Source organism: Macrobrachium nipponense, chromosome 42 (genome assembly GCF_015104395.2).
Source record: "Macrobrachium nipponense isolate FS-2020 chromosome 42, ASM1510439v2, whole genome shotgun sequence".
Lineage (NCBI taxonomy): Eukaryota > Metazoa > Arthropoda > Malacostraca > Decapoda > Palaemonidae > Macrobrachium > Macrobrachium nipponense.
In genome coordinates, this window is record NC_061103.1 from 26,464,689 (window position 1) to 26,477,949 (window position 13,261).

The window sequence follows — 13,261 nt, forward strand, 5'->3', positions numbered from 1 at the left end:
AAGTTATGCCGGTATAATATCTGGCATCACCAACTCCGTTATCTGAGGTTCTCAGGGTCCCTGGTCTTGGGGGGAGGGTACTAGCGGTTCTAAGGGCAAAAACAAGGTTGAGTTGCCAGGTAGGCATATAATATTTAAATACTTTCGTTTGCTTGAAGAAGTCTCTCAACTTTTACAGTTCTTATGAATGAGGGTGAAAATGAATGGGTTACCTGAAATCTTGGGAGAAATGTGAGTGATGTACCCGCAACTGGAGTAACACCAGCAAAGGTAAAGTGTGCCGGGATTCATGGATGTGGGTTAGTCCAGGTCCGGAGGTTGTGCTCGACGCATCACCTCCGCGTCGGATGTGGTGCTAGTACTATTCTGTGAAGAGTCTTCGTTCGATTTTCTCTTTTTATATGAATATCATACAGAGGTGACATGTGAATTTGAACATAAAATCAAGTCTACACTAATTTGTTGGAATTTATCTCATTTGAATTTTACTGGATCCAATATAGTGATACTTTCCAGCTCTCAAGATCATTAATGCTGTTGAACTGAATCATCTTATCATCAAGACTTCAAAGGTAAGACGTAAAAGTATAATTCACACATTTTACAAGGAAAAACCTAACTTATTGCAGAAGTGGAAAATGAGAGAGAGAGAGAGAGAGAGAGAGAGAGAGAGAGAGAGAGAGAGAGAGAGAGAGAGAGAGAGAGAGAAGGGGAGGGAAATTCCATAACTAAATTCTAGTATTCTTAACACGCCCCGGGAAATACAACAGATGCCTACAAAGAACTCACTCTCTCTCTCTCTCTCTCTCTCTCTCTCTCTCTCTCTCAGGATCATTCTGGTAAAAAATTTTCTACGCACGTATGCTTATCTGAATATGTAAGAATTGCCGAAGATATGTCTGTATGCATGTATGTACGTACGTATGTCTGTATATAATCGAATGTCTTTCTCAAGTCTGTAATAAAATACGTCTCCAACCTTTCAAAATCTTGAATGACTTGTAATTTTAATGGAATGACTTGTGAGATTTTTTTACAAAAATCAGACAATTCATCACCAACATCATTTGCTTCATTTTTTTATCTTTTTTTCTGGCCTTCACTTGGTCCTTCTCGTCTGTCAGTTTCTATTTACGGTTTCTTGAATTTGAGACTTTTCTATCTCATTATATTTATAGTTTTCTTGAAATTTGACTTTCTATATCAAATGGCTTTTTAAATTTTTATAAAGTTATCACTAGCGTTTCCAAGTGCTCTGTATCATCTTACAAGATCAGATTTAATCAGATAAAATGACTGAATCAAGTTTGCACAATTTTACGATAGAAAGTAAGTTTAAAAACAAACAACTAAGATAATGTAAGGCAGTAATAGAATAAGTTAGGTTGGGCCAGTTTGGTTATGGTAACATGTCTGCTCTCTCTCTCTCTCTCTCTCTCTCTCTCTCTCTCTCTCTCTCTCTCTCTCTCTCTCTCTCTCTCTCTCCAGTCAAGTCTTCAAGTACTTTAAACTTAAGTACATAAGTCTAAAATACAATTGCCCAAAATTACACATTTTCCTTGTTGCATGCACGTCTTGCCACACTGCACGAGATAATAAACACGCGGTCCCTTAGTGTGTTCAAGTAGTATGCAAAATAAGAAAGGATTTATATACTCATAGCACGCACAAATACTGAACGCCATACAGTTTTATTCACAGGATCATTAAAAATCTTTATATAACATATACTTTTAATTTTGAATTTGATCAGTCGTTGCTTATTTGAGTATTGTTCAGTAAAGACGTAAAGACTTTCACTGAAAAAGAGCAAAATGAATTTATAGTCGCTACAATTTTTTTTATTTCTTTTAAATAAAGACAGTAGGATATGTGATCAGTTTACCAGAATAATGATGCTGTGCTTACCACCGGTTTGCTTGGGTTCAAATCTACAAAGCCATTTCCCAAGGGCGATAGCTTATCGGGAGACAAGGGAATATAGAGAAACGTGAGGTTACATTTGCTTGATGCTGGACTCGCCATAAGGCTTTATTCATAAACGAGAAATGAAAGTTGAAGTAACTTCATATATTTTCTTCTTCTTCTTGGCAAAAGCAACACTCATTATCTGGGACATTAACACCAGAGAGCTTTGTTTACCTTCTGTCGGCTTTTTCTTTTGTACAGCATTAAAGATTTTCCTCGTTACAACTAATTGAACAAAAATATTTGGCTAAGTGTGTACAATTCTCCCCTGCTAACACATGTTATCCATAAATCATCCAGAGGTACCATTTTATTACTTTTCTATCCTAGCACCGTTTAATACATTTTACTCACCTCAGTGTTTCATGACTTGTGACATAACTCATTCGCTTAAAACCTACTTCCTTTCCTAACAAGAGCCTCTTTAGTCCAAATGTTAAATTGACTGCATTTGGATAGAAGAAATGCCCCAGACTATCTTGATTTCATCTGTTTCATAATGTAATTACGATGTGTGGGGCTTACAGCATATTATACAAACCGATTGTTGACTTCATGATAAAATTTTGCCTTTCTGAAACATTAATAAGACTTTCTGTTTTAAGATTTTTCACTCTCATATATTCATAATCTCGATTACCTTGTTTAATATTAGCTTGTTTGTTTGTTAAGGTCAATGCCAAACTCGTTAAAATCTCCGTACAAGTTTGACGAATTCATAACGTCAGACCATGAATACTTCAGCGAATTAACACAAGATTTAGACTGCAGTTTTATATATAATAATTCTACGCGCTGTCATTGCTAGCCACTCATTCAAATGCTTCTCAATAATTTTATGAGCCAGGCCACATTCTGATTTAGTTTAACTTATCATTTCACGTATACCAGTATCTAAACTAAATTCTCCCTTGCTTAGGAAAACCCATAGTCCATGAAATTACTTTTAACTAATTTTACTCATGAGGGACATCGGAAAATACGAACACTTCTCTATGTGCTTTGGGGTTTTTGAAAGATACCTTGCAAAGGGTCAATATCAAGTTCTTTCCATATATACACGAAAATGAGTAGAACCCATATGCACAAAGCAGTGGAGTTGTTTAGCATTTCAACCGATGAATAAATGAAGGCAGCACTAGACCCATGCTTTGTTTTGGTTCGACCACGTGTGTTTACGGGAACCGTGACGTCACTAACTTTCTAAAACCGTGAATGAATCATATACCCAGTCGCATCGACCAGCTGACTATTGACTAAGAAGCGAGAGAGAGAAAGAGGGTTACCATAAGACGACTTCTTTACGTTTGTACTTGAATGGCAAATGATGTGTTCGTTCCACTGTAAATGAACATTTCTAATAGACGCAAAAGGCCAGTGACCCGCATATAATCATAACAGTAAAATAGTCAATTAATTAGTATCTTAAGCTAATTGTAGCTAACCTCTGTTGAGAGATTAAGCAACCACAGGTCCACAAACGGCAGATAGGATCGGTGCATTAGAAATAAGCTTATTTTTAAGACCAAACCACATGTTGTACAGTTACAATATAAAAAGTTATTGGCCAGGAACACTACCTTATGGAACAACTGAGACTACATTCCTGTAGTCACTACAGTCCCTCTCAACTACTCTGCAACCGTTTAGTTAGGATATTAAAAACAATACTAAGAAATGCTTCACAAATCCCCAAATATGAAATAGATGAATCAGGAATAATATTTTTTCAGTCAAATTTATGTTAATTACTTGCATCCTTAAATAGATTCAAGTTTTAGGAGTGCGCCAGACGTGAAAGGGGCACAACGAATCACGAACCTTTCATTTTGCATTCTTATCATGAGAAGAGAGAAAAAAATCTCCGGCAATTCAGGAAATTTCTTACGGGCCAATATTTCAATGAGAAGTGTCCAGGCATGCTCTTAGCAAATTAAAACTCTCGTGAAGAATTGATAAGCAAGATTTGCTTGAATTCAGAATTAAATTATTTTTTATTTACTATATACTTTATATATTTGACATTTTTTTAAGAGAGAAAATGCAAGAGCACAATTTATGTTGGGAAAGTGTACCGTACAATAACATGATCTTGTTATTGAATTATTACACGCATAAGTATGATTATCTGCTGTCAGAACAATGGTTCATCTGTCATTTTATAAACGACTGTTTCTCTTTAACACACTAGATAGCTTGGCATAAAAGCAATCTGAAGTTATCCATCCTTCATATATTCTAAGACAACAACAAAAAATAACGTATAAAAGAAAACAGAAATCATTGGAGAGAAAAACACAGAGAAGTACAAAATATCTATTTCAAAAAACCCCTCCCCCATTCCCCCCCCCTCCCCCCAAAAAAAAAATCAAAAATCAAAAATACCATCTAATTAAGAATATCAAAATCACACCCGGGAAAAAAATATGGGTCCGGGGAAATATTCGATTTGGCCGCATTCGTGTTTTCCTCTGAAAGCAATCAATCACATTCCCTAATTCGTGAGCCAAAGAGCGTAAAATCCAATTTCTCTAACAAACAGTTTCTTTACCAAGTCATACGCGGCCCGCATATTGATTAGTCATACAGATTGTGGCAATCAAAACTAATTACATTACGCGAGGCTCCGAAATGTTCCCTTTAGGATATAATTTTTTTAATACGCAAGCACAGACATGCACATGATAGTTTTTTTAATTTTATGAACCCCTTCATACTTTAAGCTTACTTGAATGTTGATCAATGATAATAGACAATAATAACCATATATGTATATATACATACATATAACTAACTATATGTGTATACACACACACACACACACACACACATATATATATATCAGGACCTCATTTAGACAGGATGGTATCTAGCTGAGATATTTATTCAGACAAAGTGACACGCTTTCCAGAACTAACGACTTCAGGACGATGAGGACAGTTAGCCCTGGAAAGCTTGACACTTTTTTTCAGATTAAATATCTCCACTAGAAAACCCTTCTGTTTATATGAGGCCCTGGTATGAACAGTACTAATACACAGAACAAATGTGCTAGTGATAAAGATTAAGTATATAAATCGTCTCCAAAGCCAAGTGGCGAAAAAGAAATGTGAAATTTTGCCAATCATGCAGTAATGTCTGCACTGTGTTTAGAGCTCATGAATCTTCACCAGCCTCCGCGCTACCGTCTCTCATATTTCTCATCCAAGTAAGTGAAAGTCTTCCGACAATGCAGGTGACCACAGCAATCCAGCTGACACACCACACACTGTTTTCCCAGGGGTTGAGCAAAGGCCGTGTCCAATAATCCACCCATCTCGATTCTGAGAGAAATTGTATACAATGCAACCTGAGAATTTGTGACAAAACTGTCATGAATTTGAGAGTATTACAACTTCGCGCTCAGCTGAGTAAGTGACGATTGTGTCGCTTTGATTTTAAGTACAGGGTATAAATTTGACAGGAATATGTTATAAGTCAAAATCGTCTTAGATCTCCCATATCGGCTTAGTGGATCTATTCCTATCACCTGCGTATCAAACCTAAAAGACGCAGGTTCGAATCCTGACAGGGCAGATATACTATTTATCATATAAAATTCATTTCTTATGGCGTAATATTCGAGTCTAAAACGACATGTTTGAATTAGTGACAAAACTATCATGCACACACGTAGCCGCATATATATATATATATATATATATATATATATATATATATATATATATATATATATATATATATATCATATAAGAACGTACATTCTAACCGAAATGTGTTCCCAGGCTGAACAAAGTAAAGGTTTAAAAGCAGTTTACTAATTTCAATATATTATACATACATAATAATACACACACACACACACACACACACACACACACATATATATATATATATATAATATATATATATATATATATATATATATATATATATAATATATATATATATATATATATATACACGTGTTCTTAAATCCACGGTAGAAAAGTATAAGTGAAACAGGGTCTCGGAACAAGTACTTTTGTAGTTTATTCTACATTTTCAAGTTCACCCTGAATATAATAGAAGTTGACCAATATATTAAATTCAGTGTGAACTTGAAAATGTAGAACATACTACGAAAGTACTTGTTCCAAGTCCCTGGTTCACTTACCTTTCTACCGTGGATTTAAGGATATTCTCAAGTAGCTACGTGTTCCATCGTGCTACATTGGATATATAATATATATTATAATATATATATATATATAGATTATAGATTATTATATTTATATATATGTATGTTATATATATAGTATATGATATATATATATATATATATATATAATATATATATATATATATATAGATATATATATATATACATACATACATACACACACACACACACACACACATATATATATATATATATATATATATATATATATATATATATATATTATTTTAGTGTGTAAGCGTAGCATTCTCTCACACTGGCACAATGAATTTGGATCTCTGAGAGAGAGAGAGAGAACACGCAGCGGATTTGTCAAGTAGAATCTGGAAGGATATGCTGGCTACCCTGCGCATACCAATAGGATATGTGATGTCGCGCAGGAATTTTTTGACAATGTTGGACCACCCTTTACTTGTCCATTTCAAGGCCATTGTGAAAAAAAATGGAGGCAATAAATTGGCCTGTCTATTCTACATGAAACGGAAAGAAAGTTGCCAAGTACTGTATTTCTTAAAAAAGAAAAGTTTATTCTTCATGGTAACACTAACATCGCCTTTTGTTAACATTATATGGTTACTGTATGAATGGAAGTTTACACATTTCCTTTCCAATTACGCTTTAAAACTCAAGTTTCATTTTATAACCTGTATATTAAGACAGACTTGAGAACGCCGCGTCACCTCGGTGCTATGACGGTGAAGGTCAAAGCTCTTTGGGGCGAGGAGCTTGATTTGGTTAGTGGCAAGACGGTGAAGGTCAGAGCCCTTTGGGGCGAGGAGGCTGATTTGGGGGAATGTTACTCCCAAAGGGATTAAAGTTGTAATGACAGTACATTCTTTGTTTTTATCTTTATTTCTTTTACGGATACCAATGAAAATGGTGCGTTGGGATAACACAAGGGCTGGAATAATGTCTCTTATTATGTAGAAGGCAGCTATTGCAAAAAGGTGATTCCACAGGTACGTTTTAACATGTTAATGCTGTTAACTGTATCGTAGCCACGATTTCGGCTGATGAAAAAAAAAGAGAGAATAAGAAGAAGAAGAAGCAAATGGCGTCTTGCTCATTTTTCGATTGGTATGTTTCGTACACCTTCTAGAGCTCTCTTACTTGGCCCATGATCGGGCGTCGCACATATAGTTGGAGAGCAACAGCCCTGCCCTTCATCGAGATGAATATTTAGTTATATACTGTCGAGATCTCAATGGGTCCTGATCTCAGCATGAGTTACAATACCATTAAATAAGCTTCTTGCTTATTTAATGGTGTCCAAATTACAGTTGCTGTACTTTATGCATCATTCTAATGTCACTGATATCGTTCATAAGTCATTCATTTCATAGTAAGTTACAAAAATAACAATTTCTATTGTTTAATAATAAAAAAGACATTTTTTGCGTGTAAATCTTGGTCTATTGTTAAAAATACGCTGGGCATCCATAACCTTCGCGTTAGATGGAATGCAATTTTATGAAAAATGTCTTTCTGACAGATCTATGCATACCATGTACCTGCTTGCTCCTCTGACAACTTGACCAAACCGGCTTCCTATTTGCTACGCCCTACCATCGGTCAGCGTTTGGGCAGCCTATAACTCGACCTTGACTCGAGCTACGAAAGGTTTTCCTACAATTAGCGGTGTTGACACGTTTCGTATCTTGCCAAAGGAGGTATTTAACCCTAATCCAAAAAGGTTCATTTTCAGGATTACCCTCGAGATTAAGGCTAATCCAGCTATTTGCTTTTATTCTGTTTTAGATTAAGTTGACCTTGTGCCAGCACGGGCTCTTGCTCAGAGAGCAGCCCGTAAGGTTTTTATTCACAAAAGTCTTTGTTTTAAAATAATATATGCCATGTATATGCATGCTTACGTTAAAGTTACACACACACACACACACACACACATATTATATATATATATATATATATATATATATATATATATATATATATATATATATTACAGAATTGTCAGAGAAGCTAATAATCCAGACTTATTCCGTGGATTGGTGGGCAGCCGAATAGGCTACTTGACCTGGGGAGAACCCAAGGACTGGAATAATGTCTCATATTATGTAGAAGACAGTTATTGTTAAAGGGTGACTCCACAGGTACATTTGAACATGTTACTGCTGTTAACTGTATCGTAGCCATGATTTTGCCAGATATGAATAAATATACTATATATATATATATATATATATATATATATATATAATATATATATATGTATATATATATATATATATATATATATATATATATATATGACTGGTAAAAATGTTCTGTAACAACAGAATTCCATCTAATAAAAGGAGCCCATAAAAACACCAAAATATAGAGAAAAAAAGTACATATATTATATATATATGTAATAATTACATATATATTAGATCTACAAGATCTGTAAATATAAACCAATGACCTGGGGTCATGGCATTAGGAGGGTTCTACGTGACCAAAGCAGACCTAGATTACGCTATGCGCTGTCTGCAGTAGCCTGATCTAGCTCTAAGCTTTGTCAACATTTTTTATGTTTATGATAACTTTGCACAACAACTTCCATGGGAAGCGGTTGACCTGTTAACCTACGCCGGAAACTTGTAACTTCCGAGCCGGCGGACTACGTATGTTTTTTTATATGAATTGCTGAGATAGCTAATGTTCCGCTATCGACGCGATGCTTTAGAATGGCAGTTCCACGCCAACGATCAAAACATATCGGTCTTCCGACCGAGCTGCATCTCCTAGTATGGAGTTACAGAATAAAGTTGTTATCTTGTTCAACTTGCCTGTTTGAATCATCTCCTCTAGTCAAGAAAGAACCTCTCTACTAAGATATCCAAGGGAGATGAGAGGAACCAAAAAATACTTACGAATGACAGTCGTAAGGAGAACACAATCTTTAATAGGCATGAGGTGAGGAGATAACACACCCTTTGTTGCTAACGTAATTGCTTCTACGTAATCTTTTGACTTTTCAATAAAATGTGATATTTTCACACGGATATGATCTATTTTCGAACTATAGTAAGCTAAAGTAGCCAGCAAATGTTGAACTTCCATGACCTGATCGATATTATTTGAATGTTCATTAACGATATTCATTATTTGATTGATCGAAGATAACTGGCTGCGAAGTTCAGATAAGGCCAGTTCTGTTTTGTGTTGCAAAAACTCAATTCTTTTATTTTGATTATTTATCTTAAGGCGATTTGAGATTCCTAAGCCTAGATTCGCAACTGATCCTAAGATGTTTAGTCCAGCTAGAATAAGCGGGTTGCGGCGTTCAAGAGTATTGTGCGCACAGACCACATCAGCAGGTCACGAGCGAGTTCTTCTGCCTCGGCGGTTTTTATTTTGTATGTCATAAGACAACATTTCCGCGACGCTTAGTGTTTGAGCTAGTGAAATCTCTGAGTTAGCATGAAAATTACGTTCGTGCATTTCCTTAAGGGAAATACCAAACCTCATCAGGTCATTCTTTAAGTTAAGGACGTCATCTTCAGGCAAGAAAATAGCATGCATATCTACTTCGATAACAATATTACTTGACACGATGAATACATCATCGATTCTCTCGATAATCGAGCCATGATTAAATTCTATTTCTTTCGTCCTAGCGCTCTTTCCATACAACAAAGATGTCTGAATACACAATATCACTCCTAACAATAACAGATTCATTTTTGAAACCTGCAATGAGTAAAACATATGTAATAACTCGCGTAAAAGAATAGGTTTACATACAATATGATTAATAGATATATATATAAATTATTATACAAGTTTCATAAATACAACCATTTTTTCCCTCACTCCATTCTACCTTTCTTTAGATTCTGATATGTGCCAATGGGACTATTCTCACATCAGTGGGTTTGGATACATTTTGAACCCTAACTCTATTGGCCGTTAAATTTTCTAAAATGTTAAACGGGCCTTCAAACTTAGGTGTCAGTTTATAATTTTAAACCTTTGCGTACGTATACTTGTATGTATACCTGATCGCCCACGGCATATGTTTTCTAGTTGGCTTAGCTATTTTATCATGATTTTTTTTCATTATGATCTGTGCTTCTTCTAAATTCTTACGAATTATATTATATCGACTTATGCTTGCATCCATAACATCCTTTAGAGGATTTGATAAATTAGTTGTAGGCTTTAAGATGTGGAAAGGCGTTCGGGCCGGGATACCGTACAGTGCCTCGTGCGGTGTCATTTTAATAGACACATGATACGAGTGATTAAGTGTGCTTAGTACCGCAGGTATGGCAATGTCCCAGTTGGGATCTGCCCCCCTAAGGTGACCCTTGAAATGTTTAAAACCTTACGATTTGCCTTTTTCCACTAGCCCATTAGACTCTGGGTGATAGATCATGGTATTGATTTTCTTTATACAAAGGAATTCGCACAAGGAGTTAAGGAAATGATTATTGAAACTCCCCGCCCGAGTCTGAGATAATGATGTGTGAATTCCATGTTTACAAATGTAGCACTCGTAAAACTTCCTAGCGCACTCGACCGCGGTTTTTGTTTTAAGCGCTATAAGTTCTGTATATCGAGTCAAAGCGTCTATAATTACTAGGAGGTGCTTATTTCCTCTGTCTGACTCGTAAAATCCTGTTAATAAATCTAAATGTACTCTTTCAAAGGGTTGATTTGGCACGGGGTAAGCCCCTAGGCTGACAGGTGTCTTCGTGTGCCCTTTGTATTCTTGACAAGTGCGACAATTTGCTATGTGCTTTTTTATATCTGTAAGCATCGTATGCCAATAAAATAAGGATTTGGCTTTCTGTGACATCAAGGTATAACCCGGGTGTCCGTGCAGTGGATTTTCATGCAACCACTTTAAGACAGTGGGTATGAGTGAGATAGGCACCACCACCTGGTTGTTATTCAACTGCGGTGTGTTGAGGGTTTTCCTCGTCACGGATCTACACAGGATATTGTCCTGTAGGATATAATTCTGCTGCTTATATCTTTAGGTATTCCTTTTCCTTCGGATTTCCGTTTAACGCATGATGATTTTTTCTATTTGCGGATCTTTTCTTTGTTCCGTCTGTAATAGTTCAGCACTCCAGCCCAGATCTTCCTGTTCAGATATAGTTTTAACAACGGGCGTGGAGGTTGAGATATCTATTAATTCAGCTAATGGCTCGGTACAAGATGAAGAGGGGTTGCGTGATAATGCGTCAGCAATGATATTTGCTTTCCCAGGTAAATACCCGATCCTCGCGCCAAAGTCCCTGAATGATCATGTGCCACCGAGTTCGCTTGGGGCTGTGACTAAAGAAAGCCTTTAAAGAAGTCGGTTAGGGGCTTATGATCAGTGAGAACCTTGACGGGGTAACCGTATATTATGAATTTAAAATGCACGAGTGAATTAACAATAGCGAGCCCTTCCTTGTCTATTACTGCATATTTACTTTCGGAAGGTCTCAGTTTACGTGAATAAAAAGCTATAGGGAAAAACTGTTTATCATATTGTTGAAGCAATACCCCACACCTACTCCTAGGTCTGAGGCGTCTGTTGCTATGAAAAATTCCTTACCGAAGTCAGGAAATTTCAAGATAGGAGAACTACACAGTTCATCTTTCAATTTATCGAACGCCTGTTGATGAATTTCAGACCATACGAAATCTACGCCCTTTTTTATAAGATCGGTTAGGGGAGCGGCTATGATTGAGTAGTTTGCGGATGAAGCGGCGATAGTAGCCGCTGCATCCTAAAAATTGCTGTATTCCCTTGACGTTAGTAGGTATCGGAAAGTTACGGATAGCCGACACCTTATCGTGGACGACTTTAAGACCTTCACTAGAAACCGTGAAACCTAGATAGACTAGTTCTGTTTTTAAAAAATTCACACTTACTTATCTTTACCCTTAAATTATGCTGCCTTAATCTTTGTAACACTAACTCCAATTTACGTAAATGTTCTTCTAATGTGTTGGAAAAGATTACTAAGTCATCCATGTAGGCATGTAGGATATCTCCCAACAAGTCTCCAAACACGATGTTTATCATACGAGTAAAAGTTATAGGAGCACAACGTAAACCAAAAGGCATACGCAAAAATTCATAATGTCCCCTGGCTGTGCTGAAGGCAGTGTATGGGATACTCTCTTGTTCCAACGGAATCTGATGAAATCCTTTTAGTAAGTCTAGGCTTGTGAAATATTTATTCTGGCCTAGTAAGGATAGGATATCATCGGTACATGGTACTGGGAATCTGTCAGGGATTGTTTCTTCATTTAAACGACGAAAATCTACGCATATCCGCCAAGTTCGATCTTTTTTCGGTACTACTATTAACGGAAAATTATAAGGGCTGTTTGATTTCCTAATGACTCCTTCTTTTAACATTTTACCTACTTCCTCTGTTATCTCATTCTGAAATTTCATAGGAAGTCGGTACGAAGGTACATAGATACTTTCTGTTTGTCCTTGAGCCTTATTTGATGCTCGATGACATCCGTTTTTCCTAAGGTTCCATCCGTAGTGGAAAAAACATCATGATATTTAGTTAACAGATTCAAAAAATTTCTGCTGAATTTCTTCTTCTTGAATGTCCTTATTGATTTTATTCTTTATAGATTGCAAAAGGGGTTCATCCGCGACTGATTGAGCGTGATTTATCTCAGCTACGGTAAGAATGCGATGTTTATAAACTTCGGCATCCAAGATATGTTGATTTTTGTGGATTACTAAAGTGGTATTCAAATGATTACAGACTTCGATGTTACATTGTTGTTGTGAGCCGACTGTATAAACGGCTTGTGTGACGGATAATCCGTGTGTTTTCAGAGTTTCGGAAAGGATTAATGTTTCAGATCCTGGCAAGGTTCTCTTTACACGCACTAATATATTTGAAGTTACGTTAGGCTCGAGAGTTTGCGTGCAAGCTGATATTACGGGTGAGCGAGAGTTCTGTTGGGTTGCCTGTATTATTTCTTGGTTCATGAGACAGGTGATTGGTTCCGTAATGTAAGTGACAACTCTGTCTGTCTCTTTATTATCTAAAACTGATTTTAGGGTATTAGAAGACCTATAGAATTTCCCTTTGA

The 13,261-nt window shown here is 36.3% G+C and overlaps 1 protein-coding gene across 1 annotated transcript in view; it reads left to right on the plus strand.

Annotated features, from left to right (window-relative positions):
• Nucleotides 1-294: 294 nt before the first annotated feature.
• Nucleotides 295-13,261, plus strand: part of LOC135213027 (UDP-glucuronosyltransferase 2A3-like) — a 107,887-nt gene continuing 94,920 nt past the window's right edge. The window contains exon 1 of the mRNA XM_064246839.1: nt 295-572. The gene's annotated coding sequence lies outside the window, so the exon portion shown is untranslated. The remainder of the gene's footprint in view (nt 573-13,261) is intronic.